Raw genomic sequence first — 6,380 nt, 5'->3', positions numbered from 1 at the left:
AGTCACAATCTGAAAAGGTTCACCCAGTTATGTGTTTGTGGCATTTATGTATCCGGTGGTAATACTGGAAAACAAAGTGCTTAGGGTCACGGCCAAGACTCATAAAGTAGCTGTGTTCAAGAATCAACACACTGAACTAGGAGAATCAATAACACTATCTAAATTTTGAGTTCCTATAGATGCCAATCATTCTGAATTTCAAAGGATAAAGGGAGATGCCAAAACTGTTCAGAAACAAAAAGCTACAAGCCCTGCTCATCTAATAAGAATCTGAGCTCCACCTAAAAACTCTAAAATATTATTACTTCTTAATTTCTTTTCATCCTATTTTATTTATCTAGTTGCTTGGGGACAAGCAACAGTTTAAGCTTGGTGTTGTGATGAGCGGATATTTTATACACTTTTTAGGGGTAATTTCATGTAGATTTTAGAGTGTTGTAGTTAGTTTTCAGTATATTTTTATTAGTTCTTAAGCAAAATTCATATTTCTGGACTTTACTATCAGTTTGTGTATTTTTCTGTGATTTCATGTATTTTCTGGCTGAAATTGAGGGAGCTGAGCAAAACTCTGATAGGAGGCTGACAAGTCTCAGCCCCAGCACACACCAAGTGGGCCCCAGAAGTGGATTTCTGCACCAATTATCTTAGTTTACTCATATTCTGTAAACCTAGGTTACTAGTTTACTATTTAAACAACTTTTGGAGACTTATCTTGTACCTCATGACATTTTCAGATCTGAATTTTATACACTTTGACGGCATGAGTCTCTAAACTCCATTGTTGGGGGTGAGGAGCTCTGCAGCGTCTCAATGAATTAATGCAATTGTTTCTATTTCATTCAAATGTGTGTGTGTTTCTATCTAAGATGTTCATTTGCGCTTAATTGTGAAGGAGGTGATGATCCGTGACACTCATCACCTTCCTCAATCCATGAACGTGTGCCTGACAAACACCTCCATTCTATATCAGATCGTGGTATAAGCTAGAATTGATGGCGGCTATTCTTGAGGATCCGGAAAGTCTAAACCTTATCTGTGGTATTCTGAGTAGGATTCAAGGATTTAATGGCTGTGACGAGCTTCAAACTCGCGATTGCTGGGCGTGATGACAAACGCAAAAGGATCAATGGATCCTATTCCAACATGATCGAGAACCGATAGCTGATTAGCCGTGCTGTGACAGAGCATCTGGACCGTTTTCACTGAGAGGATGGGAAGTAGCCACTGACAATGGTGACACCCTACATACAGCTTGCCATGGATGGAACTTTACAAACAATTGGGTTGAATATTACATTGCAGGAATTCAGAGGACAAAGCATCTCCAAAACTCCAACAGATTCTTCATTAATAAAGTAACAATTTCTTATTCCAAATACTTTGACTTCTTACAATTAAATCCAATTAATCTTATTGACATTCTGACTAAGATTAATAAAATAAACATAGTCTGCTTCAAACCAATAATCTCCGTGGGATCGACCCTTGCTCACATAAGGTATTACTTGGACGACCCAGTGCACTTGCTGGTTAGTTGTACGGATCACAAATTCGTGCACCACGATCCACGCGCACGCGTAGATGAATCAACGTTGGAGGGAGCGTTGTTGGTTCAATGCTAAGGCCAACGTGCGCGAAAATGTTTCAAAAATAGAATTGGGGAACTTGCATCCACGAGCACGCGTAGGAGACGCACACGTGTGGATGAGCATTTTGGTCCGAGACTCGCGCACGCATAGGCAGCACAGACGCGTAAAGTGGTGAATTGTGCCATCCACGCGCACGCGTATGTCACGCGTACGCGTGGACAAGAAAATGTTGGCATTCCAACATTGAGTCAAACGTTGCTCAAAATGCCCAAATTCCATTTTTTCTTAAGGACGATTGACTCAATGTTTGCCCTCAAACGTGGACCCCAACGTCGGCATCAGAACTCTGCAAATCAAGCACATCTCTTCTCAACAGCATTGGAGCAACTTCAACCCATTTCAATTAAGGCCAAAAGCCCAATTCAGAGACTGAAGATTAGAGGAAGAAAGTGTATAAATATCTTAGAGTTTAAGTTAGTCGGGGGGCGGAGACACTGAGTACTGAACTTCTGCCCAATTTTACTTTCTCTACAACTTTTCAATTCTGCAACGCACTTTTCATTTCCAATTTTCATTTTGAGAGCTATGAACAAATAAACCCCTTTCATTGGGTTAGGGAGCTCTATTGTAATTCAATGGATCAATAATAGTTTTCATATTTTTTTATCTTTTCTCTTGATTTTGTTAGAAAGCTTTCGATCTTAATTCAATTGGATAGTTGTCTTGACAGAGAAACTATTCATAATTGCAATTCCTCTGATCCTTGAGAGAGGGATGAGGAATTTATGCTAGAATTGCTTTCTCACATTGGATTAGGTTAGGGTTTGGATGGATATTATGACATTTAATCCTATCAATACTTTGATCTATGAAACTGTGCGGTATAATAAGTGACCGAACATCATCTCTTCCCATGAGCAATTAAATCAAGACATTGGGCAATTGTTCATTCTTAGAGAGATTGGTGAGCCAAGACATTAGGATCCAATCATCTAAGATTGCCAAGCAAGGTCAATGAATGCGTTGATTGAGGAAGAGATGAAAATGATTTGATCCGGAGAGTTCAATATCTCCTAAAACCCAATGAATCCCCTACTCTGATCTTACCCATTCTCATTACATTCTGCTCTTTAAGTTCATGCTTGATCCCTATTCCCATTTAATTTCTTACAATTTAAGCTTCTGCACTTAAATTACTTGTAATTTACTTTCTGCCATTTAAATTCAGTCATTACATTTAGTTATTTACATTTCTTGCACTTTAAATTTCCTGCCAATTTACATTCTGCAATCTCAATTCAATTCTGATTTTGTTCAGCTAGAACAATTCTCCAATTAAAGTTGATCAACCAAGCAATCCCTGTGGGATTCGACCTCACTCTATAGTGAGTTTTACTTGACGACAATCTGGTGCACTTGCCGGTAGGAAATTTGTTGAGAGACAAGTTTTCGTGTATCAAGTTTATGGCGTCGTTGCCAGGGATTGGTTCTATATTGCCAATTACTAAATTGGAGGATAACTAGATTGAGCATTTTTCTTTTCTATTGTTAATTGAATTTCAATTTCTGCTGCTACATTTACTTTCTGCAATTTTAGTTGTTTCTTTTTATTTTTCTTTATTTCCTTACTTTCCAGCAAAAACTAACCTACTGACTCATTAACTATTTGATTAATTGCCTCAATTGCTCTAACCACACTTTTTAATTAACTGTTAAATCTTCACTTGCTATTTGCAGCCTGTCTTGTCACTTGTATGACAGGTATAAGGGGGGTCTCAACTTCTTTTGACAGCGAATCGGAGAGGACCTTCCTTAGATTAAGGAGGGAAGCAAGAGGAAAGAAGGCTATTGGTGCAGAGGAAGAGGAGGAAGACTTGGATATAAACATGGAGGATGATATAGAAAACCATCATGAAAGAGAGGTGAACACTCATGCCAGAGGAGGTGTAGCCAACCCTGCTGGACAAGATAGAAGAGTGCTAGGCTCCTACATTAATCCCAACCCTGGGAATTATGGGAGCAGCATTCAAAAGCCAACCATCCAAGCTAATAACTTCGAATTGAAGCCTCAACTCATCAATCTCATCCAAAATAATTGTTCTTTCGGAGAAAGTGCCCAAGAAGACCCTAATTAGCATCTCACTGCATTCCTAAGGATTTGTGATACAGTGAAATCAAATGGAGTTCATCCTGATGCCTACAGATTGCTTCTATTCCCATTCTCTCTAAGGGATAAAAGCATCTAAGTGGCTAGAATCATTTCCAAAGGAAAGCCTCACAACTTGGGAAGATATAGTAAATAAATTCTTACCAAGGTTCTATCCCCCACAAAGAGACAATAGGCTGAGAGCGGAGGTTTAAATATTCAGGCAGCAGGATGGTGAAACCTTATATGAAGCCTGGGAGAGATTCAAAGATTTGACAAGGAAATGCCCCCCAGATATGTTCAATAAGTGGGTGCAACTGCATATCTTTTATGAAGGGCTGTCACATGAATCAAAGAAAGCTGTAGACCATTCATCTGGAGGTTCCCTCAACAAGAAGAAAACTATTGAAGAGGCCATAGATGTCATAGAAACAGTGGCTGACAATGAGTATTTCTATGCCTCAGTCAGAAGCAACAACAGAAGAGTTATGGAATTAAACCACATGGATGTAATCCTGGCCCAAAATAAGATGATCACTAAGCAACTAGCTGACTTGACCAAGCTAATGGAGAAGAATCAGGCTGCAGCTATCCATACTCAACCATCACCTTAAGGAGAGTTGGACACAGAGGAAGGAGTTAGCTGGGAGGAAGCCAATTACATTGGAAATTCATCTAGGCGAATTCATTATCTATATTTTAAAACCAACAACCCTGGTTGGAAGAACCACCCAAACTTTGGGTGGGGAATCCAACAAAACCAATACAAAGATTAGAAACCTCATAATCCTACCCAATACACCTACCAACAATTCAATCCAAGATCATATCAACACCCATACAATAATTCTTCCTAGCCACCATACCAAACCCAAAATAACCACTCTCAACAACCTAATTCTAACCAACCATCACCACATGATGATAACAGATTGTCCAAAATTGAAGCTATGCTTGCAAATCTTTGCAAGGAAGTTCAGGACAACAGGAATTTCAAGGAAAAAGTGAGAGATAGTATGAAAAGCTGAGGAGAGACCATTAAGAAGCTTGAATCGCAAGTGGGACACTTCTCATAGCAGATTCCTAAGTCCACTGATAACTTCCTAAGTGACACTGAGAAAAATCCAAGAGGGAAAATGAAGAATGAGAAATGGGAAGAATGTAAGGCAATTACTTTTACGAATGAAGAAATCCTGGAAGAAGACATCAACAAGCCAACAGAGCATAGCCAAGGAAATTCATAAGGAAACTTGGATGAGAAAGAACAAGGAAATGAACCTGTACAAGGAAAAGAATCAAAAGAGGAGTAAATTCTGGAACCTTATGTGCCTAAGGCACCATTCTCTTAGAGACTCAGGGGTAGTAAGGAGGAAAAAATGTACACTAGATTCCTGGAGATATTTAAGTCTCTTCGTGTCAACATCCCTTTCCTAGAAGCCCTCCAATAGATGCCCACCTACATTAAATGTATGAAGGAGCTACTAGCTAAGAAGAGCACCTTGAAGGGGGGACAAACAGTGGTGATAAACAAGGAATGTAGTGCCCTCATCCAAAAGGACTTACCTACCAAGAAAAAAGATCCAGAAAGTTTTCACATCCCCTGTGTTATAGGTGATACAATGATTGACAAGGGATTCTGTGATCTAGGAGCAAGACTAAATCTCATGCCACTATCTCTCATGAGGAAGCTGCAAATTAATGAGCTAAGACTCACAGATGTAGTCCTTTAACTGGCCAGTAGGAGTAGTGGAGAATGTACTGGTAAAGGTTGGAATATACTTCCTCCCCCACAAACTTTGTTGTTCTAGACATGGAAGAAAGTTACCTCCATCCAATCATTCTGGGGAAACCGTTTCTAGCCACTGCTAGAGCGCTCAGATGTGGAACAAGGAGAGTTAATACTGAGAATACATGATGAACACCTCACCTTCCATTTTACAAACCTACACCTGAATCTGAGCCATAACCTAAAGAACCAAAGGATGATTGATGAGCAGATAATTTATACGCTTTTTGGCATTATTTTTAGGTAGTTTTTAGTAGGATCTAGCTACTTTTAGGGATGTTTTTATTAGTTTTTATGCAAAATTCACATTTCTGGACAAACTTCTGTGATTTCAGGTATTTTCTGGCTAAAATTGAGGGACCTGAGCAAAAATATGATTCAGGCTGAAAAAGGACTATAGATGTTGTTGGATTCTGACCTTCCTGCACTCGAAATGAATTTTCTGGAGCTACAGAACTCCAAATGGCACGATCCCAACTGCGTTGGAAAGTAAAAATCCAGGGCTTTTTAGCAATATATAATGGTTCATACTTTGTTTTCGCTTAGATGACGCAAACTGGCGTTCAACGCCAGTTCCATGCTGCATTCTGGAGTAAAACGCCAGAAACACATCACAAACCAGAGTTAAACGCCAAAAGCACGTTACAACTTGGCGTTTAACTCCAAGAGAAGCCTCTGCACGTGTAAAGCTCAAGCTCAGCCCAAGCACACACCAAAGTGGGCCCCGGAAGTGGATTTCTGCACTAAGACTTATTTTTGTAAACCCTAGTAACTAGTTTAGTATAAATAGGACTTTTTACTATTGTATTTTAATCTTGGAATTAATCTTGGATTTTACATCTTTGATCACGTTTTGGGG

General features: G+C 39.3%; 1 non-coding gene across 1 annotated transcript; it reads right to left on the bottom strand.

Moving 5' to 3' along the window:
* Positions 1 to 3,929: 3,929 nt before the first annotated feature.
* Positions 3,930 to 4,036, bottom strand: LOC127742027 (small nucleolar RNA R71). The gene has a single exon (XR_008003214.1). It is a non-coding gene; the product is annotated as a small nucleolar RNA R71 (small nucleolar RNA).
* Between the last annotated feature and the right edge of the window lie 2,344 nt (positions 4,037 to 6,380).

This window comes from Arachis duranensis, chromosome 9, assembly GCF_000817695.3.
Source record: "Arachis duranensis cultivar V14167 chromosome 9, aradu.V14167.gnm2.J7QH, whole genome shotgun sequence".
Lineage (NCBI taxonomy): Eukaryota > Viridiplantae > Streptophyta > Magnoliopsida > Fabales > Fabaceae > Arachis > Arachis duranensis.
Note: the sequence above shows the minus strand (reverse complement) of the source record. Positions and strands in the feature narration are given on the sequence as shown.